Here is a 26,519-nt window from a genome sequence, read left to right as displayed (position 1 = left end):
GTGCTAGTAAGCTTGGCATGCTTCTCAAAGTGTGTGAAATAACCTTGAACTGTTCCTGCATGACTGAGGATGTTAGGACCGGGTGTGGGTCTTAGCATCTTCCTTCTACAGGATGAAAGCCGTTGGGTGGAGTGACTGTCTCCTAGATAAAACGGAAATGAGGAAATCTCTGTGATCCACGTTCTATTCTGATTTGCCTCTTTACTCCTGGATATAGAGGACAGGAAGGTAAATTCCAGCTGAGTAGCAGCTGGGAGCTATTTTCCCGGTGGGCTAAGCCTCATGGGAGGAAGGCACTACTTTTCGGGCCACAGTGACTATACTTTCATTGCAGGCTCTGGTGGACATCTGTCTTGATTGTTGTGTTCACGTGACATTGTCCTTGCCTACAACGGCCAGCTCTGATTGACATATCAGCTGCGAAAGACATATCGTACTGTTAGACAAAAAAAAATACTTGAAAGATTAAAATATGTATCACACAGTCGAGGTTCCTAACTCCCTTCTGAGATCAGCATGACTGGCCACATTTTAAAAGTCAGGAAACTGAGTCTCCAGGTTTCAGATGGCAGAGGAGGGAGCTAAGCTTCATCCTCCTTTTCATGATAGGCCTTTGGGGAATTAATCAGTCCACCCCAACTCATCTCCTTCCACCTTCCCTGTTTTCCTTCCTTCTTCCCTACCTCCTCTTTTCCTGCCTTCCCTCTTTCCTTTCCTCATCCATTCACGAAATATCTATTTATTTAGCCCCAGTCGGATGAGAGGGTTAAGTCTGACCCACGTGTGTCCGAGTTTTCCTTCACTCTTCACGGTCCCTAAGGACTAAGAACACACACACATACGCACACAGAGCTCTGTTTTCCTGTTGTGCTCAGATGCTGGCAACTTTTCAAGTTTTGAGCGTGGTTCAAAGATGTACCTTTAAACGCATAGGTTTAAAAGCAAAGCTGGAAAAATGGGTCTTTGTCATTTGTGTAAAAAAAATAATAAATGCTAATACATAGGGTGCATTCCTTCAGAGTCCCAGCCTAATCTAACTCCCAATCCAGTGCCCCCACCGCCCCCCCCCCCCCCCCACCTCTGCAACCGCAGCTATCTCCCCTTCTGGAGTCGTCGCTCATCCTCCAGCACTCTGCCTCTGGCCACATCGCTCGAACCGAAGCTTTCGTCTGGATCACAGTCAACCCTGCTGGCCTTTAGGCCGTGTCCCTTCCCAACATGCATTGCAACCTCAGGGTTCCCACCTGACAAATATAATTCTGTTCCTGGAGAAAGCCCATGCCCACATTGGAAGTGGCCCTATACGCTTCTGACAGAAAGTGATGGACAAAGAACCATGGTGCCACCGGAAGGCTGAGCCAGCCTTGCCGACCTCAAGAGCCATGCTGCCGTGCAGGTGTGCAAAGCATTATGCAAAGTCCGAAACCCCAAATTATAATCACGCTTCATTCTCCCCATAGCCATGTAAGTGGGTGCTATTCCATTTTACAGATAAAGAAATGGATGCTCCAACTGGGGACCAATTCACTCAAGATCACACAGCTTCTGTGGCCAACCTGAAATTTAACTGAAATGCCTGAAACTTCCAACCTTAATTAATTCTTCTAAAGAAAAATGGGTGCCCTTTTATGACGTGGGTGCTGTCTTCTGAAGTAAAGGGTGAAAGGCCAACTGATGGACGGGGGAGAATGTTCAGAGGATGAATTCACTGTAAAGGATCCCTGAAAACATATCTCCAAATCTATTCCTCAGACCCCCCAACCCCCAAATCCAAACCTGCTGCCCTCCAGTCCATTCAGACTCACAGCCACTCTAGGGCACAGATTAGACCTGCCCCCATAGAGTTTCCAAGTGTCCATTGCCATGAAAGGAAAGCGATCGTTTGGTCTTTCTCCTGTGGAGCCACCAGTGAGTGGCTCCACCCACCGTTTGGTTAGCAGCTGGGTTTTAATCACTGGGCCCCCAGCGCCGCGTCCTCAAACACTACCACTCCTGAAAGAGGGGACTGCACACACCTGAGCTGGAAGGTAACTTCTGGACCAAATGGCTTCCGGATGCAAAAACGAAATCAGTCATTTGGCCATTCACTCATCCGGGTCATGTGCGAGTCCAGAGTGGACTCCATCTCTGTGGCTAAGTGTTCTTCCCTCACCTAAGCCCAAGGGAATTGGACCATCGGTCAAAACACATTCACAGGCAAAATTCCACATGGACGGTGGGATAGTTACTTCCTTGAATCAACTACCTAGACAGGGCCTTGTCTCTCTCGTCAGATTTCCCCAGTCCTCAGTGTCATTGTTCCTGAAATTATTCTAAGTTTCAACTGGCTTCTGAGCCTCTGGGAGCCGTGAGAGTCCCCACCTTGGTGCCCTGGGTGATGGAAGACTATGCCCCAGGTGCCCAGAGAGAGGTCACAGAAGCCCAGCGCCACAGAGCTTGGCTCCTCTGTCTGACCAGCATTCCCAGAATCATTTTACAGCCGGGGCCAAAGATCAAAAATTTTATGGGCGCTTGGGGAATTATTCCTCTCCCCCACTCATCTGCCCTTTCATCTGCACACCCACTGCCCCAGAATAGCAAACAGCTCACCGCGCCCAAGCGGTTTCTAGAAAGACTTCACAGCAGGCAAGCAGAGGCTAGGGATATTTCAAAAGCTTGGCCCCAGCTGCCTGCAGGGGTCCATTTGAACGCCTCCTTACAGAAAATCTTCCTCTCCTTTAAAGTGCCAGCCACTGGCTTTGCTCTGCTCAGAGTGCTACAACAGCAGGAGCAGCAGCACCCTTAGGCCCTCCCATCACCCTTGGGTCCCTCAAAGGAGATGTTGTTCTGCCTGAGCATGCTCTAACCAAGCGTGCAGGTGGCCCAGGAGGAGTTCCCCACCACCTGGAAAGATTCCCTGCCATTTGTGTTGTGGTCTTAACATCAGGGTTAAGTCTGACCCACGTGCGTCCAAGTTTCCCTTCACTCTTTCTCCTTCTGGGGTGATGATAGACTTGCAAGCCCAACAACTAACCAGTGTAGAGGTAGTCTCTATGGTGTTGGGATGTTTCTTTTTCAACCCTTTCGTGGTAAGTCTTCGACGGTAGAAAATGAAGCCAGGGCAGCACCTCCTTAGACCTGGTCATGAAGAATCCCTGCTCTCCGACCACAATGGCCAACCTCTGGCTCCTCTTCTCCCTCTCAGGAACAGAGGAGTAGGCAGGACAGAGCTCATACCTAGAGCTCATATCTCCCTTTCTAGATCGGGCTCTGGCAACCAAGGCCCTAGAATTACCGGATCTGAGGTCTCTTGACCTGCTTCCAGGCTTTTGTCCACTTCTTTCCTAGGTCCGTCCTCTCAAGAGCCGGCAGCCACCCACACAAATGCCCTTAAGTGTGAGAGATGACCACAGGGTGGTCACAGGGAGAGATTTGTGTTGAGTCATGGACCCAGCTTACATGTGCAAGACCTTTGGAGGGAAGAGAAGCATATCACACCTAGGGCCACGGGTCTAGAGTCACCTTTTCCTGTGCCACCTCACCCCAGCGCAGAATTTGGAAAAGGCTGAGTTATCAAAGCATATTTGTCAAGACAGGAAGAAAGAAAAATTATTGTAGGCGATAGGGTTTTTTAAACATGATCTGTAACTTTTACATAATCAGGCACATGGTATGTCGGGTTTCTTTCTGCTCTTGCCCTTGGCCTCCCAAATGTTAGGGGAGGGTTTGAATCAGAATTAATCTACGACTAACATAGACTAACATTCATTCATTAGACTCTATTTACTGAACCCCCATCAGGTGCCAGTGACTGGGTATAACATCCTGAACCAGGTAGCTCCAGTCTGGCTAGCAGGAGAGAGAGCCAGTGAATGAAGATGCCGAGCAGAAGGGAGGAAAGCAGAGAGAGGTGAAATGATAACTCTTCGTGGGTGCTAGGAAAGAGACGGTCGCAGAGAGAACTAGTCTGCAAGCAGGTGGTGAGAATCTAACTCTTCACGCTTAGAACAATTGTAAGTAATATGAGGTGACTTCAAAAAATTATAGGAAAACAGAATGAAAAACCATGTGATTCTTCCAAGAATCATGGTAGAGACCTGTGATTACCAATTAATTTAACTCAATAAATGTGTATTGTCTCTCTGGGCACTATATTATGGGCTGCTAGGAGTCAGAATCTGTTCGGTGTCAGAAGATAACATACTTGGGAAAACAGAATTGCAGACTCTGTCTTCATGATTCTAAACTTAAGAAACATGCGCATTGCATACACAACCAAGAAACAGAGACAAATGTGATGAAGTAGTAGTGCCAACTGCAGGTTGTTGGAAAGTTGAGGAAGAAGTGATTATTTCCTTCCTGGTATTCAGGAATGACTCCTACCAAAGAAGAGTTCTAAATTTTTTCAAGGTACATGGGATTCATAAGGAAGCTGGAAACATGGAAAGCTATCTCTGACAAAAGGAGGCGTCTGAGCAAAGGCAATAAGACAGACCACTGCTGGGAAGTAACAAGTTATTTCATGTGGCCTCCAACCCGTAAGAACACGATGGGGGAAAGTAGAGTCATGGAGGAACCAGACTCTGGTTGGCTTTGCCTACTGAGCTCCGGAGACTGATGCCTGCAAGAGGGGGGCACTTCACATAATCTTTCTGGTCGTGGTGACTGAAGGCATTGGCCCAATTGAAAGCAGGGACACCAGAATATGGCTATTTCAATACTGTAGACAGGAGATCTGGGGTAGAAAATGAAGGTTTTGATAGTAAGAAATGTAGATTGAGGCCTGATGGTTCTGAGTTCTAATCTATATTCCAAAGGCAATAGCTTGTCTCCAACTCTTTTCACCAGGCCACCTTTTAACAGTCGGGAATCGCTGGCTGCAGTCACAAAAGAGACCTGGCTGATATAGCGCAGAAGCAACAAAGCCCACATGGAAGCAGCACACCAGCCTGTATGATCACAAGGTGTCAAAGGGATGAGGTACCAGGCATCAAAGAACAAAAAATTATATCATTGTGAATGAGGGGGAGTACGTGGTGGAGAACCAAAGTCCATCTGTAGGCAACTGGACATCTCCTTACGGAAGGGTCATGGGGAGGAGACAAGCCAGTCAGGGTGCAGTGTAGCGATGATGAAACATACAACTTTCCTCTAGTTCTTAAATGCTTCCTCCCTGACCGCCCCACCCCCACTATCATGATCCCAATTCTACCTTACATAATCCAGCTAGACCAGAGGATGTACACTGGTTCAGGTAGGAACTGGAAACTCAGGGAATCCAGGACAGATGATCCCTTCAGGACCAGTGCTGAGAGTGGCAATAATGGGAGGGTGGAGGGAAGGTGGAGCAGAGAAGGGGAACTAATCACAAGGATCTACATATAACCTCCTCCCTGGGGGATGGACAACAGAAAAATGGGTGAAGGGAGACGTCGGAGAGTGTAAGATATGACAAAATAATAATTATAATTTATAAATTATCAAGGGTTCCTGAGGGAAGGGGGAATAGAGAGGGAGGGGGCAAAATGAGGAGCTGATACTAAGGGCTGAAGTAGAAAGCAAATGTTCTGAGAATGATGAGGGCAACAAATGTGCTTGACACAATGGATGGATGGATGCGTTGTGATACGAATTGTACGAGCCCCCAATAAAATGATTAAAAAAAGAAGAATCGACGGTTGCCAGAAACAGACAGCAGCTCTGACAAACAGAAGATGAGTTTCCGTTTCACAGACGTGAGAGCGGTCCAGAGAAGGGAGGAAATGACGGCCGAGGCAGTTTTGAAAAGACCGCACCACAGTCTGAAGCTCCAAGTAGCAGCCGTGGCTGGGGAATCTCTGTGGAACTTGTAAGTGACTCGGTTCCAATTACGTTTCCCTGGGATTTCCAGGCATGTGTGTTCTTGACTAAATGTCATCACCCCACTATCCATCCCTTGCTTTGTTGCTCTGTGGCGACCTGCTTGTTCCTCTCACGCCAGGAGCTCTCCTACCAGTATTTCCAACATTTCAGCAGGTTTCTCATGGTGGACAGCGTGCGACAGAGCTTCCAGATGAAGACAAACTTGGAAGAAAGGTCTGACGGCTGACTTCTGAAATCGTAGCCAATGACGACCCTCTGATTCACAACCGGTACTGGAAGGTGAACCTCTTAGCTGAGAAGCCATTCAAGCTACAGTGGCCACCCTCACCGGGGACTCAAGTGTGGCCACAGTCATGAACGTGGCACCTGGCCAGCTGCAGCTAGCAACACGTTCATCAGTCCACTCAGGGTTCAAGTTGTAAGGAGAGTGCATCTGATGACTGGCCTGGCGCACCTGTGGCTCTTTGACCAGAAGAGGGCAGGTCACGCTGATGAAAGGCTCACCCAAAGTCTCCAGTTGGGTGTGCACCTCAATATCAGAAACTCAGTTTGTCTCACTCACTACGTATCCCCAGTTCCCAGATGTAGGTCCAATACTTCTTGTTGTTAGGTACCATGAAATCAGCCCCAGCCCATAGTGACCCTGTGCACAACAGAGGGAAACACTACAGGCCTACACTAACCTCACCACTGTTCCTATGTCTGCGCCCATTGCTGCAGCCACCGTGTCAATCCATCTCACTGCAGGCCTTCCTTTTGCTCCGCCACTAGACCAAGCATGGTGACCTTCTCTGGCCTGGTTCTTAGGGTGTGACTAATAATCCACCGAGTCCAGGAGGTCATGTAGAGAGTAACAGAGGACCAACACCACCTTCGTAACTACCACACACCATGGACCTTCCCACCACTCCACTGAGTGCATCCCCGGGTGTTGGTTCTAATCCAATCCCCGCCCCCCCCAGATCCTCTTTAGCCCAACTATGCTTGAATGCCAGTTTTCAAGGGTCCCCGAGTACCCTTTCTGGAATTCCATGAAGCTGGTTGTGATTTCCTGTTAGATGAGATGTTCAAGATTTTCGGCGTGTTATCTCCTTAAAAACTTGGATTCAGAATGTGGGTTCATTTCTACCGGAAGTTATTTGTTCATCTTGTCTCTCCTCAAGTTCTGGCACCCTGAGCCTTCCTGTTGGCACTGGAAATAGTATGTACTGGAGAGTTGCCGAGAAAGTGGGGGTAGCGTGGGGGGGGGCTGTAATCTTTTGCCCTCCAGGGCCCTCTTGAGACGTCGAGACTCGTTAGAGTCTCCCCCGACATGAGGGGCCTTCCCAGAACGCTGGCCAGTCCTCAATGGGCGCCAAAAGGGAGACACAACAGCGACCACAAGAGCTGTTGGCGCCCAATGGAAAGGCCACTCCTCGCTCCAGGCTTAAATACACTTTTAAAAATGACCGGTTTGGCACGCAGTCATTTCTTTGCTAATCAAGCAGAGCTGGCTCTGTTTATGGCTCAACGTTGATATTAAGTCACCATAAAACTAAAAGTTTATAGTCCCTCAAAGAAACATTGAAAAATACATGCATCTTGTAACTCCTCAAAATAGGTTGACTAGATTTGTTCCATCTGGGTGCCAGGACTCGGGTGCAGGGGTGACCGAGTGGGCTGGGTCATGTGCTGAGCAGCTACGGGGGATCTCCCTCAGCTTCCATTGTGGGGTGTGGATAGCTGGGGGCCTTCGTGGTGGATCATCCTCCCCCTTTGTGGCTTAAGACACTTCACAAATTCCCAGTGCTGCAAGAACAGAATCTAACTGGACCCCTGCCTTCCAGGCTCCCCCGGACTGGAGCCCTGTCCTCTTCCACTAACGTCCTCCCTCATGGCTCTACCCACAGAAGCCACCTGTACTTGTGGTCCCCCAGCCTGGAACACTCTCCCCATGCTCTTCATCCGTTGCCTCTTTCTCTCCCCAGGTCACAATTAAAGCACCATCCCCTCAAAGGCCTAATCAGTCCCCACTGTCCCCATACTACTCGCCATCCTGTGACCCTGTTTATTTTTTTCTCATCGGACTTATCACAACCTGAACACGACTTGTTTGTACACTTGTCTCAGTGTCTATCCCCTGCCTCCAATCAGACCCTGAGTGCCATGGCCGAGTGACCCTCTTGCCTGTGGCCCCGTGGTACCTCAGTGCCTTCGCCAAGAATGTCTGGCACTTGCTGGCTGCTCACACTCTACCTGCTTTCAGGGACAATGACAATGACAGAGACCTAGGTGTCACAAAGCCTAAAATATTCCCTGAGAAAGCGTGTCCATCCCTGGCCTGCAGGGGGGAGGAAAGATGTGTAAGCATGACAGTGGACCTTATGGAGGGTGTCATGGGTTCCCTTGGGGCATGGCTGGTGATGCTCAGAGGAACGTTCTAGTGTGTCCACATGCTCACACTGCCCCACCAGGCCCGGCCCAGGGCAGATCGCTTCTAGACTCTAGCCCGGTGATGCTCCACCTTCCTCATGCCACGACTCTTTAATACAGTTCCTCATGTTGAGGTGACCCCGCTCCCAACCATAAAACTATTTTGGTTGCTACTTCATCATTGTCATTGTGCTACTGTTATGAATCAGGTGACCCTGTGAAAGGGTCATTCGCCGCCCCCCCCCCCCACAAAGGGATGGTGACCCACAGCTGCCTTAACTCTTGTGGTGACATCACTGAGCACAGAGAAGATAAGGGCCCCGTAGAAGCTGGATCCCAACCCCTACCACCTTCGTTGGCTGCACTCTCACGGCAAATGCTCAGGGTTCTGACCTCAAGGCAGCGTGGTACAGGAGCAGCAAAGCTCTCACCACACGGACTGACGCTCACATTGTTTCAATTACTCCCAACTCTCTTACACGTGTCATTAACAGATCATCGCTCTCCAAATGATCATCTTAATTAGATTTATTTTTTTAATTTCAAGATGGTTGTGGAACATTTCTAAGCTTCTCCATCTGGTCTGATAGACCACGCCAGAAAGACACGGGTACACATAAATCTCAACCCTGCCACTGGGAACCGAATCGCCTTGGAAACGTGACCTGACTGTTTTCACTTTTGTTTCCTCAGCTAGAAACAGGAGAGGGCCTTGAAGGGTGCTATGATAGTTCAATCGGATGATGGACTTGACCTTTCCAGGCACATTCTGCAAGTGCTCATTCCTGCCCTTGCTCCGTTTGTGTCGCCTTCTGACAACTGCGTTTCCTCTAACGGTGGATCCTCTGAGGTCTGCATTCGTCACCTGGCCCCTCCTTCACATCCCTCACATTATGTCTGCTCCCACATGAACAACAACAGCCTCTAACATGAGGAGATCCCTGTGCCCAAAATCCATCGACTGCTATTCTGTAAATTGGGTAAAACCATGCTTTGGAAGATGATGTGAATTTAGCTTGTTGAGATACTCAATTCCAGAAAATAGATCCCAGTGTTTGGCCATTATCACATCCAAAGGATTTCTGGAGATAATGTACATCCCAACACCACCCCGGAATCCTCCTTCCCATACATACACTCAATGCCATCGGGGCGATGCCAACTCATGGCGACCCTGTAGGACAAAGTAGAGCTCCTCCCACGGGAACTCCTTATGGGAGGAGAAAGTCCTGTCTCTCTCCTGTGGAGTAGCTGTGGTTTCAAACTGATGACCTTGCAGTTAGCAGCCCACCTCTCACCACCACACCACGGAGACCCTTTCTCTTACAAAGGTTTGTGAATAAGGGAGGAGGAAAGCCGCCCCTGCCCTCAGGCAGACTGTTTGGTTTCTGTCAGGCTAGTGGGGTGTCAGCCAAAGAGCCGCATGACTAATACTGAAAAAGACTTGCTCCCAGAGCCAGCTCTGTCTCCTGAGGCCCAGAGGCGGTTTCTAAGACTGCTAGAACCCCTTGGTTCATATCTTCAGTTTCCTCACTCCTTCATCAGCCACAGACATTTCTACAGGCCCTGGGAGGGAGGCTTCAAGAGAAGCTAGCCAACACAGTTAGGATCCTGCAACACAATATTGTTGTGCCTTTAATTATTTACAACAGGGACCTGGGTAAATCATTCGTGGTACACCCATACAAGGGACCACTGCACAGTCGTGACAGTGTGCTGCGGATCTGCCTTCACTGGACTAAAAAGACACTTGTCGTGTATTGAGAACAATGCCATATCGGTAGTTTAGTGGTAGAAGTATTATCACCTTTCATGGGGCGGGGGGGGGGGAGGGGGGGGTTCCAGGTGCTTGTGCTGGCCAATGCTGTTATGATGCTGACCAGATTTCAGTGGAGCTTCCAGACTGCGATGCCAGGCCACCTGGAAATCTCCAAGAAACCAGGAAAGAGACCTAAAGAGACCAGACCCAACTGAGGGAGAAAGCTTCCCCTAGCACCAAGACGCTCAATTCAGTCCAACTCCACAGCTATGAGCAAATACATTTCTGTCTGCCAAGGCCATCCACGTGTGGAATATCTGTTACAGCAACACTGAGAAACTGTGACGAGACACCCAAGTGAGGAAGCAGAGATGAAACAGACAATTTTGACCCAGGGAGCTCACGGTCAACAAGAGTTTGCTGCAGAAGCTCATACACAGGTGAAGGAAAGATGAAGAGTCAGGGGTAAAGAAAGACTTCCTGGTGGAAGTGTTATCTCAGCCGAGTCCTCAAATGGAGCCAGACGGAGCCAGACAAGCGAGCGAATCCAGAAGACCCAGAATTCACACGTTTCACTCTTCAAAGGTGAGTTCTAGACACTAGTGACCCTTGAGTACCATTATTTTGTTTGTATCATTTTATTGAGGGCTCATACAGCTCTTATCACAATCCATCCATCCATCCATCCACCCATCCATCCATCCATTGTGTCAAGCACATTTGTACACTTGTTGCCATCATCATTTAAAAAGCATTTGCTTTCTGCTTGAGCCCTTGGTATCAGCAACTCATTTTTCCCCTCCCTCCCTCATGAACCCTTGATGTGCAGTATAGCACCAACGAAACATGCAACTTTCCTCTAGTTCTTTAATGCTTCCTCGCCCCCTTATCATGACCCTAATTCTACCTTAGAAATCTGACTATTCCAGAGCATGTACACAGATACAGACAAGAGCTGGAAACAGAGGGAATCCAGGACTTCGGGAGCCCTCAGGACCAATAATGAGAGTAGCGATACCAGGAGGGTAAGGGGAGGTACAGGGAGAAAGGGGGAACTGATCTCAATGATCTACATATAACTCCCTCCCAGGGGGACAAACAACAGAAAAGTGGGTGAAGGGAGGCACCGGTCAGTGTAAGAGTGTCATTATATTATGGACTGTTCCCCACACCTGCTTTTATTTCGGATTCCTGTTCGCTTAAGCCCTGCCTCGCCCGCGAGATCAGTCTGGGCTAGAATAAGGAGAGAGCATTTTCTTTTACATAAACAAGAACATTTGGAATCCAGGTGGGGCTTCCCATACCCAGTTGTTGCCGCACCTCCTAGAATGAGCCATCTTGCCCGAATATAAGGAAAGGGCTGGTGGGTGGGGGGGGCTCCACGTGCCCCTGGAAGAATGAGTGTGTCTGAAGGAGTGGTGGTAGCCTTGCTTCCCGGCCATGAGCAACTGCTGCGGGACAGCTAAGGGTTCTACTGCCGGCCTGGAGCTGGCACCTTGGGTCTTCTCTCTCTCTCTCTCTCTCTCTCTCTCTCTCTCTCTCTCTCTCTCTCTCTCTCTCTCTTTCTTTCTCTCTCTCTTTCTCTCTCTGCTGGGCTCCGGGGGGGGGGGGGAACTGGCAAGCACGGTCCATTCACCACAAGGTGCTTTTCCCCAGTCCAAGCAGCCCCTGCCCTTCACGAACACTGCCCAGGACATTCCCAGATGACCCACCAGGGACTGGCTAGCCAGTCTGGCCATGGAGAGGCAGACGGCCTGGGGAAGCACCTGACAATTCACGGATGAAGCCGGAAGATGAGGCACGATTAGTGGTCCATGAGACAGTCCCTTCCACCGCTCTCCCCTCCACACCCCCCAAGCACCGACCCACTTCCGAAGAAAGCAAAGGGTCAAAGGGAGCTGAGATGCAGAATTCTGTGTTTAAACCTAAAGCTCTTCATTGCTTGGGACGACTGCGTCCTCATCAGTTCCACCAGCAGGTGAATTTCCTGCGTGGTCAAACCTTTGAGTTGGTCTACCGAGTCCGGGAGCCCAGCTCAGTGGTGCCTCTCTGAGTTTACTCAGTTTACTCAGCTCAAAAATGGGTGCAATGCCTCCCTCAGAGGGGCATCGTGAAGAATGAAGCAAGGCATTTAAGGACACCTAGCACCAAGCACAGCGCATATGGAAGTTATTATTATTCTCTTAAAATTATACGTTGCCATGGCATTCTGCCAATAAATTATCGACTGGTAAGATTATAGCGTTTTAAAAACATTATACTCCCCCCTCCTGTTCCTAAAACTACCTTCCCTGTAACTAGGAATTCTAACCCTCTGAGAGCTTAGGCACAAAGTCCAGTCATGACTATGCATGGCGCTTTCCCAGAACCATGCTTTCGCTGGAATTGTCTTAAAGTTCCCGTCAAAATAAATAAACAGAGAGAAGACAACTCTATCTTCCTGAGCTATTATGAAATCCTACTTTTATAAAAAAAAAAATTGACATTTTAAAGCGTCCTCGCCAGAGCCCCCATTCGCAGGAACTGGAATGACAGATGCCGTGAGTGAAACCGAAGAGGCCTCGGGAGTAGGATTGTGGTTTGGCTAACCGATGATCAGATGACATGTTGTTGGTTAAGTCTTACGAAGGATGTCTTCGCATTAGAGCTATTGGGGCTGGGGGGTGGGGGCAGCACCGCGAAGTCAGCACAGATTTGCTGGTGGAGGGCGGGTGTTGTATGTGCGCATGGTTTTCATTTTCATATTCTATCACAAACAGCTGTGAGGATCATGTTAATTGTCCCTTCTGGAAACATTAATCACCGGGGTTTATTTATTACTTGGTTTAAGGATTTAAAAGTTAAAGCATTTCCAAGCTGTCACCATTGAAATATTTCTAATATTGCAAAAGAGCAATTATTGCCGAGAGCCTGTTCTTAAGATTCCTGCTTAGGAAAGAAACGAGTAGCCATGGGTTTGGCTGACGACACTGAGCCCTGAATCACAAATGGTTCTTTAAAAAAAAAAAATACGCCATATAAAAAGAGACCTTCAAAGTTTGATAGGCGTGGGTCACACTGATAGGACCAAAGTGTGGCAGCTAGGAAACACGCAAAGAATTAGGCCTTGCCATCATTGGGAACTTCACAAAGAGTTTCCACATCACAATTGTCTTATGAATTAAACATGGGCAACACTGATGGATGAAGAAGCTGAGACCTAGGGACTGTGTGTAGGTTACAGAAAACGAGTCTGTGGACTTCTTGTACTGTGATTGATGGCCCCAGAGCCTTCCCTAGCCCAGGCCCTGTGAGTTCTGAGAAGGGAAGGCTGCGCCACCTGGCCCGGCAGGTGAAAAGCAGGCTGCATTTCAACACTCTCGCCCCTGGGTCAGGCAGCTTGGAGCAGAGCAGAGTCTGCGGAGTCACACGAGAAGGTCCTGGTGCTAGGCAGTGGGGACACAAAAATGGACCCAATGGGGCTTACTTCTTCACCATCAGCTATTAAGGGTAATAAAGAACAGGAACTCACATCTCTGGATATCAGGCCAAGGCACTCGCTTCGACTCCATGGCTTTGTCCTGATTGTGGTTCAGGTTTTACGTTTTTCATTAGCAGCTCAGTAAATGTAATCCCCATGGAGTGCGAACAAACAGGAATGTCTCAGGTCTACTGGCCAGTCGCCCCTGAGTCCTCCATGCTCAGCGTTGCCTGTGCTAATTGGAACCGTGCCATAAAAATCCACTTCTTGGTTCTTAGATCTTAGACCTGTCTTTTTCGCCATCCTGAACGCTGATATGTAGAAAACACACACACGCATGCACACACACCATTTGCACAACCGACGTGTACTTGAAAAGAAATTTTTTCATTCATATATTTTTGTTTGTTTTTTGGTGGTTATTTTTTGGGGGGGGTCATTCATATCTTAAGAGAGCCATGGCAAACCAACTAATTGTGAGGTTTTTAACTATAATGCCATCCTTTTAAAAAAATTTTTTAAAGTGGTTAACAGTTTTTTGACATGGAATCCACATACCCTACAATTCAATGGTTGAAATGTGTTCAAAGGGATTGTTCCATCACCACCACGTTCCATTTCAGAGCTTCTTCTTCATCCTGGTGCCCATTGTTATTATTAGCTCCCCATTACCCCCAGCCTCTTCCCACATTAGGGCGTTTCCGGGTTAAGCTCAAGTGAGTATTTCGGTCCTTTTGATCCGCAGCACCGAGCCCTGGCAGTGTAGCGGTTACCCATTGCACTGTGTGAGATCCATGTTCTCGGCAGTTTAAACCCACCCGCAGCTCCAGCGGAGAAAGACGGGGCTTTCTACTCCCATAAACAGTTAACCGTCTAGGACACCCACAGGGGGTCGCTATGAGTCAGCATTGAGTTTGGCATGTGCAACAGGTGTGTTTCAGGTTAAATCCAGTTCCCTTTGTGGGATTCCAAATCCCCTCATTCTGCTGTGGTCTATGAAGAATGTGGCCCCTCGGAAAAGGCAAAATCTGAAATCCAGCTAGCCCACAGCACGCAGCCAGGTGAAAAGAAACTTGATAAAAAATGCATGATTAGCAACCTAATGCTGGATTTCCCCATTGAGAGCGTAGATACATAAAGCACTTTCCCTGCCCTACCTCAGTTTACCTACCCGCACAAGTGAAATTACCTTTTCAGAGACAGACATATCTCCCCTCCCTCCTCTGGTCATGAATTCTAACAGAAATCCATGGATCATGACTATGGGGGTATTCATTTGTTGGAGGTAACCACGAGACAATGCTATCTGGTCCTGTCCCTCGCCCCCCTAAATACATGGTTATTTATTTTTTTAATTTATTTTTGTTGTCGTTGCTGTTTTGAAGTACATGATTTGAATGGATTGTGGAGCCGTGGTAAGGAGAGGTTGGCATTTTCTCTGGAGATCCCATAATAAGCAAATGTAAGACGACGGAAGGAACTTGAGGCAGGACTTTGTAGAAACTGGGTTGGGGTCCTCTCAAAGAAGCAATAAAGCAATCGTTCTCAACCTGTGGGTCGCGACCCCTTTCATGGGAGTTGCCTGATTAATAACAGTCGCAACATTGCAGTTATGAAGTAGCAATGAGGTCCCCACCACATGAGGGGTCGCGGCGTCAGGAAGGTTGAGAACCGGTGCTCTGTCCCTTGAATGGCTGGGCTTCCCGCGGGTCAGGTTCCTTTGAGGTTGGCAGGGGGGTTGTCCTTGGCAAGATTCGATCGCATGTGCCAGTATTTCCTTTCTGACCTCAAGGACGGACGTATTAGTTCCACGCTGGCGCTTTGATCTGGGCCAGGCTCAGGGGCACGGGGCTTGCCTTCCCTGCGACAGGAGAAGCAGCAAGCTGGGTTTCCAAATGCAAAAGTGCAGGCTCTTCTCTCTTGCTCCTTCTACCTGAGGATCTCCGACTCACCTGCTCTGGGTGCTTGGCCTTCTGCGTGACTGCCAAGTGAATGAAAATGATGGACACGATTCTCTTCCTTGAATACCCGACACAGCCAGTGCCACCAAACGGGGCAGGGTCTGCAGCAAGAGTCGAGCTCCGGCCCCTGACAAGTAACCAGAGAGGCTATGTGCGCAAGCTCCATGGTCTCAGAATCCCCTCCCTGTTTGGAACGAGGCCCCTCCTAGAGCCTTCGGTTTGTTTAGCCTCAAAGCTGGGAACGGGTTTGCTTCTTCGTTGGTGTTTCTGGAAAGAGAGGCGTTAGGGTTGTAGTCACTTGAAAGGGCTGTTAGGGCATCGTGCGCCCCAACAGAAGCTGCCTCGCTCTGCAGCTGGGTAGGGTCTGGATACGAAGCCTGCAGCCTGCCCACAGGCACTCAAAGGCTGGCACCTGCGAACAGCAAGCACTGGGGGTCACATGAAGGGACAAGGGGAGTCCCTGCTCCTTTCACCGCCATCGCCACCCTTTCTGCTCTTGGTCTGGCTGGCTCTGCCCCGGGGAGACGCCCCTCTTTCTCTCCCTCTCTTTCTTCCTCACAGCTCTGGCCTGTTTAACTTTGCTGGGTTTGTTTTTGTGTTTTCTACTGATCTCCATTTTGCCTCCAATCGCACCTTAGTCCTACCCCCATCCCTCTTCTTCGACTGCCGGATCGGAATTCTAGTTCCTCGGGCTTAGGGACAGTACAGGAAGGCGATCCTGATATCCAGAGAAACGGAGGTGCCCTGGTGGGTCCAAGAAAATGCCAAGGGCCAAGCTTACAGCAGGCCTTCGTCTCCTGGGTCCCCCACTCCTCAGCCCCAGCCGATAGAGGTACCAGCAGTGTAAGGTCCAATAGCACTATCCAATGGGGAAAACGTTCCTAACTGGAAATCATTAGCTTTTTACTTTAAAAAAAAAATAAATCATGGGCTAAATAACCAAATAATGGATCCCTCACTAAGCAGCACAATCAATCTTCATAAGCTACGGAAATACATTCTGGAAAGATTGTATTTTACTGCTGTTGAAAACCCCGATTTCATCAAATGAAGGAACAAATTGCCATTCAGGAAATTATTCTTGGGCTAAAATATGCAATCAACACTTAGCTTCCCACCTGCACAGTTCTAGAATGCACGGAGGGTAATGACATTTCACGTGCAGCTTGTTACACTCCTGACCCAGGAGAAGGGCTGGCCTAATTCCAATCTGTAATGTCTGGCAAGATTCCCAAAGTAATTTTCAATTAAAGTCCCTGGTACTTGTCAAACATGACCAAGAAAAACTTGAATCCCTGAAAGATGGAATAACTTTGTTAGGGGAGACTCGTTTACTTCATCAAGCCTTTCTGCTGAGTGTGCAATTACAGTGCTCTTTTCTTGTCCAAACACTGCAACGAACACAAAGAAAGTCATTTTCTATCTTAACCTCTACCAAACCCAAACCTAATGCACTGTCGTAGAGACGATTCCAGTTCTTAGCAACCCTACAGAACAGGATAGAACTACTTCTTCCAGTGAAAGAGGGAGAGTGCGGAGTGGGGACCCAAAGCCCATCTGTAGGCAACTGGACATCCCCTTAAAGAAGGGTCACAGGGAGGAGACGAGCCAGTCAGGGTGCAATGTAGCAACGATGAAACATACACCTTTCCTCTAGTTCCTAAATGCTTCTTACACACACACACACACACACACACACACACACACACACACACCTCTATCATTATCCCAATTCTACCTTACAAATCTGGGTAGACCAGAGGATGTACACTAGAAACACAGGGAATCCAGGATGGATGATCCCTTCAGGACCAGTGGTGAGAGTGGTGATACTGGGAGGGTAGAGGGAAGGTTGGGTAGAGATGGGGAACCAATTACAAGGATCTAAATATAACCACCTCCCTGGAGGATGGACAACAGAAAAGTGGGTGAAGGGAGACGTCGGACAGTGTAAGATATGACAAAATAATAATTTATAAATTATCAAGGGTTCATGAGGGAGGGGGAGGGGGAGGGAGGGGGAAAATGAGGAGCTGATGCTAGGGGCTTAGGTGGACAGCAAATGTTTTGAGAATGATGAGGGTAATGAATGTACAAATGTGCTTTATACAATTGATGTATGTATGGATTATGATAAGAGTTGTATGAGCCCCCAATAAAATGCTTTTTTAAAAAAAAGAACTACTCCTTCCTGCTTCCTAGACTATAATACTTTATGGGAGCAGAGAGTCTCATCATTCTTGGTGGTTTGGCTGGTGAGTTTGAACTGTTAACCTTATGTTTAGCAGCCCAAGGCTTAACCCGCCATGCCAGCAGAGCTGCTTCCTAGCCTCTCAATGGATACAAATTTGGGGTGGGGGGTGTCTGGTTGATAAAATGCTGGTGCTACCCTTCCCAGCTGTTGGGAGGAGCTCCTTCTTCCCCACTTATTCCATGTTTTTTCATCTGTTGGTTGACTGTCAGCTGTGGGCACGAGTTTCAAAATGAGGCAATCACAGTTCTGCAGAATTATTCATATCAAACTTTGCTAGACAGGGTTCTCTAGAGAAACAAAACCAGAATGCTAATATATACAGATAGATAGATATATAGCATAAGAAATAAACAGTTAATTAAATTATAAAGCAGTACAAATGGCTCAGTGCAACTCACTCCCGTGAGACAGCTGTGAGACACTGGCAGTCCTTCATGTCTTGAGGGCCACTGTGTAGTCCTCTGTAGAGCAATTCAGGCTATCCGGGCACAGGCAGCAAACAGCAAGGCAGGTCACCAGCAGTCAGCCAGATGACAGGGTCCGACAGTCCCCAGCTCAAGAGATGTAAATTCCAATAGTGTGGCAAAGCAGGTCTTGAAGGAACCTCAAATTACAGTGACACAGTTCACGGGTTAGGAGTCTCACAGGTATTTTAGCTTGAAAATTGAGGCAAAGAACAAGCAAGGCAGCCGTACATAGTCCAATGATCAAAGAGCAAGACAAGAGAGACAAGGCTCACCAAGCCATTTATCCCTCCGCCCTTCAATTAACCCCACATGTGTTTATTGGCCAGGTTGGCACAATGGACCTTAACTATCTCAAGCCAGCACTGAAAAGAAGTGAATTCCACTGATGGCCCGTAAGCATGGACACGATTTCTGGTCGTGGTCGTCACACTAACTCTGACTCCAGTTGTCTTCTGCATAAGTGAGTGAGCCATCCCTGGCTCTGCACCATCTTCTTGTCTGGTGGTGCATTGGAGAGTCCACTGTTGTGTCCATCTGTCGCCTTGGCCTTTCCCTCATTTGCACTGACACTCTGCCTGACCCACCACCAGGTTCACTTCCAGAACTTGGTCCTTCCTGAGGATGGGTGCAAAGAGAGTGGGGCCAAGCGTCGCTATTGTGGCTTCTCAGGGTCATTCTGGTTGTATTTCTTCTAAGACTGACTGTTTTCTTCTGGCAGCCCACACTGAGCCCTGGTGGGATGGGGTTATATGTGTTGAGCTGCTAGCAGTTTAGCGCCTCAGCAGCTCCTCGGGAGAAAAGTGGGGACTGGGGTTCCCGTTAAGATTTGCGGCCTTGGAAACCTACAAGGGCAAGGAGTTCTGGCAGCCACAGCACGCTCCATCGTCTTCATCAGCACCGCAGGGCAGAGGCATCTGTGCTTTTCCGTCTTTCTCTTCGTAGTCCAGCTTTCATGTGGAGTTTCAGCATCAAAGTATTAAGAAAAGTAAAACGCAAGTCAGAAAAGGCTCCGTGCAGTAGGTTGCCAAGGTAATAGTACAGCCAGAATGCTCCTTAGAAGCAATGATGAAATTTTGTGGGAAGCAAAAGGATTGCTCCCAAGTTGTCTTCCCCAAATATATCCCAAACCTAGCTGCTTGTGACACGTGGCAAATGACCGTACAATTGGAGGTCAACAGAAGTAGGTCATGGGTTATTCTTCCTCAGCCATCCAGAGCAAGCAGACACCACTGTTTATCCCACAACAAGTAGGACCCACTCCCTTCAGATAGGGATAGTAGTAATTGGTTTCCCTGAAGGAGAACCCAGGGAGGTCAAGCCCACTCAAGGGTGGCCAAGGTTAGTCCTCCATCATGAATCTAGGATCCGCCCATCTTGTCACATGTACACCTCTAGTTTCCCCCCCCCCTTCCTATGTGCACACCCCTTGCTCATCCCCTTCCTGTCACACTTATGCCTATTGTACTGCCCCTTCCTGTGACATAATCACACCCCCCTCAGCAGATATTTATTACCCTTGGTTAGCAATAAACAGGGGCTCCACCTGGCTGGCTGTCTCTGCTCCACCTTGCCTCGCTCTCCTGCCCTCGGCCCATTCTGTGCATGGACCTGGCTGGTAAGATCAGGGCCATCCAGGAGGTGAGCATACTACCATGAAATGTGTCTGACTCCATTGTTTCAATCTCTCATGCTCTCTATGACTTTACTGTTTATATAGATCTTAACCATACAATTGCACTTACTGAATCCATTATTAGTTGTGGGGGGATGGCCTTCCCCCCCACAAATGGCACCCATCACATGGCAGTTAGGAGAACTCTTTTGAGTTATACTCCATGTAACAATTGTACGGCCCCACTGGAATGTAGATCAGGGTTGGCAAACTTCTGAGAAGAGCTGATCCTGTTGCTCAACAATTTAAAAATTGCTTGAGAGCCATAAATATTCATCTAGTTTACAAACAAATGACATCACCATCATCTGAATAATATCCTTCAAATGAAAATAAGATAGTGTTTTTGTTTTCAGTTTGGCTTCAAAGCCCCATATACGTACCATAAGAGCCACATATGGCTGGAGGACAACTGTCTGCTGGTCCCTGAATTAGACAGATAATCAGACCGTAAGATCTACTCCCTGCCATCAAGTCAATGCCTACTCATAGCGACTCCCTGTGGGTTTTCGAAACTGCAACTGTGTACAGGAGTAGAAAGCCCAGTGTTTTTCCCGCAGAGCTGCTGGTGGTTTCAAACTGCCGACCATGTGGATCGCAACCCGATTTATAACCACTAAGTCACCAAGCCTCCTGGAGAGTTAAAGATATATTAAAATAGGATTGCAGGTGGCCTGGTGGGCTCAGTTAGATATGTCACTGTCATCACATCAATTTTTGACTCAGTGAGCCTGCGGGACTGGGTAGAATTGTCCTGCGGTGTCTGACACGCTAACTTTTTACTGGAATAGAAAGCCTCATCTTTCTCCCGAGGAATGGCTGGTCGTTTCTAACTGCTGGCCTTGAAGTTAGCAGCCTTCTGCATAATGCTAGATACAGGTATTTAAAAAGTAACCCCCCCCCCCAAACGCTGCCATCGAGCCGATTCCATCCCACAGCCACCCCCTAGAGGGTTTCCAAAACAGAATCTTTACAGGCTTGGATTTCTTCTGAGGACTGTGAACCACTAACCTTATGTCAGCAGCCCAAAATTTGTTCCACCAAGTACAGAGATACCAATGACACAGATACTAATAGGACTAGATATGGCTGTGGCTAGAGTAGAAATATATCCAACTCTTGTGGATCAGCGAATCCATGAAATAAGTGAACCGAAACATCTTCCAAATGTCAGCCCAGTGGTACTTGGGCCGGGACTGCTGTAGCTGAGGCCAGTGGCCATGTGCTGTAGGTACGGCCCGACAGCATGCAGCAGGGAAGGAAGGCTATGTGGGACAATAATCCTCACACTTGGCTGCATATTGCAATCACTGAGGGGATTTATATTTTCTACTTTAAGAAATCATTTTATTGGGGACTCATACAGCTTTTATCACAATCCGTACATACATCCATTGTGTCAAGCACATTTGTACATTTGTTGCCATCATCGTTCTCAAAACATTTGCTTTCTATTTGAGCCCTTGTATCAGCTCCTCATTTTCCCCCTCCCTTCCTCAAGAACCCTTGATAATTTATAAATTATTATTATTTTTTCATGTCTTACACAGACCAATGTCTCTCTTCACCCACTTTTCTGTTGTCCAACCCCTGGGAGAGAGGTTATATGTAGATAATTGTGATCGGTTCCCCCTTTCTCCCCCACCTTCTCTTTATCCTCCTGGTATGACTACTCTCAATATTGGTCCTGAGGGATTTATCTGTCCTGGATTCTCTGTATTTCCAGCTCTTATCTATACCAGTGTACATCCTCTGACCAGTCCAGCCAGATTTGTAATGTATAATTGGGGTCATGATAGTTAGGAGGAGGAAGCATTAAAGAACTAGAGGAAATTTATATGTTTCATCAGTGCTACACTGCACCCTGACTGGCTCATCTCTTCCTTGTGACCCTTCTCTAAGGGGATATCCAATTGTTACAGATGGGCTTTGGGTCTCCACTCCACACTCCCCCTCATTCACATTGATATGATTTTTTGTTCTGGGTCTTTGATGCCTGATACCTGATCCCATCAACACCTCGTGGTCACACAGGCTGGTGTGCTTTGTTGGCTCTCAACTCCAGACATTACATCTTTTCATAGCTGGGAACCATCAGCTTTCTTTACCACATTTGCTTATGCATCCATTTTATCTTCAGCGATCGTGTGGGGAAGGTGAGTGTCACAGAATGCCAGGTTATTAGAACAAAGTGTTCTTGCATTGAGGGAGTTCTTGAGTAGAAAAGCCCAATGTCCACCTGCTACCTTGATACTTAATATATAAATATATGTATATAGATCTATTTTCCTATCATTATATATAAATATATTTACATACGTACATGCCTGTATTTAGACCTTTATAAATGCCTATTTGCCTCCTAGTTCTTTCCTCTATTTCCTTTTACTTTCCTTTTGTCCAACTATCATGTTTGGCCTTCACTTGGGTTTCAGTAATTCCTCTCAGTTACATTGCCCTTGATCAAGCCCTACAAGCCATCCACACCCTTCTCACCATTGATTTTAGATCACTTGTTGTTCCCTTGTTAACACCTACTTCCTTTCCTCCCCACCTCCTCCTCTCCCATGTTCCCTGGGAATCATCTGTCCCATTGTTTTCTCTTCCAGATTGTTTATCTTACCTATTTTATCTAGATAGACATGCAGAGACACAATAATAATAATAAGCACAAAAACAAGGCAGAGCAAAACAAAACAACCAAAGAAAACAAAACAAACAAACAAACAACAACAAAAAAGACAGAAAAAGAAAAGCCTATAAATAGTTCCAGGTCTGTTTGTTGGACCTTCAGGAGTGTTTTCTGATCGAGTCTGCTAGGGTGCCATGCCCTGGCCACATAGTCTATTTTCCCTATTCCCCAGGAATTTCATTGCTTTGCTCCCCTGGCTGCTCTGTTGCACGCCCTTAGCATTTCACCCCGATATGGTAAGGTCAGATCGGGCACAATTCCCACTGGGGGAATTTTTAAAAATTCAGGAGCCTGCCTTCTACCTCTAGACATTCTGCTAAATTGATACGGGATGCAGCTGTGGCATAGGAAGACAGAAACATTTAGAAAGAAAACTTTTGGATGTTTAGAAAGAAAAAAAATTAGTATGGCAGCCTTATTTTCAAAACACCTGTGGAAGTTTGCAGTTAATAGACCCTGCCCCTGGGACACTAAGAAGAGCTCGTGATTCCACTGGGGTGTGAACCACACCTCGGACCATTTGCAAGAAAACTAACCAAACGCTCTGCCACCAAATTGTTTCTGACGCCTGTGGGCCTGATAGGGCAGGGTAGAGCTAACTGCCCTTGTGCATTTCCAAGACTTCTGTCTTTACTGGGGCAGAAAATCCCAGCTTTCTCGTGCAGAGCACCTGGGGGGTTTCAGTTGGCCCCCCAGGGTGTAACCCACTAGCCCACCAAGGCACCTTCTTTTACAAGATGGGATACTAATACTTATTTAGCATGAAGTGGTGGTTGGTGAAACATTACACTCCTAGATGAAAAGGTGTCACTTTGAATCTACTCAGAGGCCCTTCAGAAGAAAGGCCTGACACAGGTACTGAAATGCTATGATCAGTCTACTCTGCAGCACATTCAAATCAACTCAGCAGACATGGGTTTGGGGTAGAACATTGAATGAGGAAGACCAAAGGTGAGTGGCTGTATGTGGATTATGGTGCTGGAGAAGGAGATTGAAAGTACCCTGGAGTGCTCAAAGGGAAAGACTGATCTGTCTTGGAAGAAGTAAGACCAGGGTGCTCCTTTGCAGCAAGGATGGCAAGACTTCATCTTACATACTTGGAGATAGATTGCCAGGAGGAACCAGTCCCTGGAGAAGGACATCATGCTTGGTAAAGTGGAGAGGCAGCGAAGGAGAGGACACGGTGGCTGCATCAGTGAGCTCAGGCCTAGGAACAAGTGGAAGGATGGGGCAAGACCATGCAGTGTCTCGCTCCTTCTGTGGTGCATAGGGTCACTATGAGTCATACCTGACTCGATGACACCTAACAACAACCACATGGCCTCTACCTACTATATTCCAGAAGCATCTTTTCCAGTTGTAACAACAAAAATGCTTCCAAGGAGTGCAAAGTGATCCCTGGTGTGTTGGCCAAATAGCCGTGCTCCCCACAAATGGGCTGTCCACTCCCATGCTGGTGCCACGATCTGCCAAAATAAGAAACCAACCTATCCAAATGCTCCTTAGAACGGAAAATGGTGAGACTTCATCTCATCTACTTTGGACATGTCACCAGGAGAGACCAGTCCCTGGAAAAGGCCATCGAGCTTGGTAAAGCAAAGGGGCCCTCGTGGAATGGACTGACAGTGGCTGCAACATTGGACTCAAATAGAGCAATAGTCGTGAGGCTGGCGCAGGACCAGGTAGGGTTCTGGTGGGTTCTATGAGTCAGAACCAACTCAACTGCACCACACAACAAGCACCGCAGCCCACTGTGCTGCAGACACAGCGAATCTTTACACATGGCCTCTCCTGCTTTGTGTTGGGGGGATGAGAGCAAGAGAGGTGGGTGAGGCCCCACACCAGAGTCTCTCTCCTATCCCTGCTCAGTCTCTACCTGGGCAGATCTGGGAAGGGGTATGAGCTGACAAGGGGTGCTTAGCAAAGCCTGGGGTGCACTTTGGCCTCAGGGATCAGGGCCAACAGGTGCCGCTTCACCCCCAGCTTGGGGCCTTGGTGACCATGGCTAAAGAAACCAGGAGAGTGTCTCTCAGCATCCTGGCCCAGGGTCATATTTTAAGCTGTGCTCAAGGTCCATGCACGGCTCGTTTGAGCAGGGGTTTTGCACTGTTCAGTCTGATGTATTAACCTGTCTGGGAAGGAGCCTGTGTGCTTCTAACTGTTATAAAATAAACATGGGGTTCTGAGCATCAGGGAAGCTGGGTTTCGTCAGGCTTCAGGATGATCTTTCCCATGTTGCCCTCACTGCTGAGTAATGAGGTTGGGTATCAAACTTGGCCTTCAGCGAGGGAGCAAAGCAAAACTTTAAAAATGGGATTTCGAGTGCCTTTTCAACATTAAATAGCAGGACTACTTCTCAAGGGTATTAAAACAGACCAGTCCAATAGCCAAGACCCCTGGCCTCTAAGAGATTCCACTTGCAGTAACTTGGCTGATAAAGCAATTCGCATGACTCGGGATGCCCCATGGGGATAAATGTGAGGCAGAGGTCAGGGAGACTGAGGCCCATCCAACCATGAGAGGGAGAGGTAGTAAGTCGGAGCATCTGGGGAAGGATTTGGGAGGCTGAGGGTTGAACCTTGAAGGATAGGGGAGGAGTTGGAAGGATTTGGGAGGGGACAGAAGGCATTCTGGGAAAGCCGAGGGAGCCCTGCCAATCCTCAAGCTTTCATTGTTCCACAACTGCCACTGAAAGCTGTGGAATTCTGTGTTTTGATCCGAAATCCTAGGAAAAACCACACCTGGCATTTGGTTCTCCCAGTTCTTAAGTCTCCTTTATTCTAGAACATTCTCCCCATCTCGCATTTCAAGAGAATTTAAGGCCACCAATAAGAACCTGTCTTCAGGAATGACTAAGGGCAAAAGATGGCAAGTGAAAAAGGGCCTCCATGGCTATGCGCCGGGAAACCGTTTGCTGTTCTTATTTGGTGCCGTCCCAGTGCCCCTGGGCACAGCAGAATGAAGCATCGCCTGGTTGGGTCTTCTCCAGCCTCCCGACCACTGCCGTCTGGAGCCCCTTGTTGCAGCCACTTTGTCAGTCCACCTCCTCTTTTTGGCTGGCCCGCTCCTTTATCGACAGAACATTCTTCTCCCAGGATGGGTCTCTCCTGAGTACAGGATGCCCTAAATCCTGGGAAAAGCATCCTGGCCCACAATTGGTTCGGCGTGGAGGCAGTCGGCTTCCATAAAGCTTTACAGCATTTGAACTCCTCTCTGGCAAGTCTATTGTGTCTTATGGTGTCATTGGGCGTAGGAATCAACCTGTCAGCAATGGGTTTGTGGGGCTGTTGTTGTTGTTTTCTTCTTCTTCTTCTTCTTCTCCTCCTCCTCCTCCTCCTCCTCCTCCTCCTCCTCCTTCTTCTTCTTCTTCATGTAAGATCCTAAGGTCAGAAGAGCCTGATAGTCCAGGGGTTAAGTGCTTGGCTGCTAACCAAAAGGTCAGCAGTTTGAAGCTAGAAGCTGTTGAAAAGGAGGAAGTTGTCACAGTCTGTTCGCATAAAGATTCCCACCTATGACTCAGTTCTACTCCGTGTGTAGGTTGGCTGTGAGTCAGAACTGACTCAGCAGTACTGAGACAGTTGAAGTTTATTGTACCCACCTGGCTGATGAATGCATGTGGGGTTAATTGAAGGGCGGAGGGATAAATGGCTCAGTGAGCCTCACCTTTCTAGTTCTCGGGTCTCTTGTTCTCTGATGATCAGACCAGGGTGCAGCTGCCTTAGCCAGTTCCATGCTTCAGCTAGCAAGGTTCACTTCCTGTGAGACATCCCTGAGGAGAAGCTGCATGGATCAACCCCGTTGCAGCCCTGGGTGCTGGAGCAGCCGTGTGGAGACCCCTGCTAGGGCTGAAATGCTTACGCGCTCACTGATTCCGCATTCCTCCTGCAATCAGCGTCATTGCATGTGTTTTGTGAGATGGAGGAGGGCTTTGTGGATTGGTGTTGGACATATGGGTTATTGTTGGACTTGTGGGCTTGGGCAGCACTGGTTTGGCATATAAA

This window comes from Tenrec ecaudatus, chromosome 14 (assembly GCF_050624435.1).
Source record: "Tenrec ecaudatus isolate mTenEca1 chromosome 14, mTenEca1.hap1, whole genome shotgun sequence".
Classification (NCBI taxonomy): domain Eukaryota; kingdom Metazoa; phylum Chordata; class Mammalia; order Afrosoricida; family Tenrecidae; genus Tenrec; species Tenrec ecaudatus.
This window is presented reverse-complemented; position numbering follows the sequence as displayed.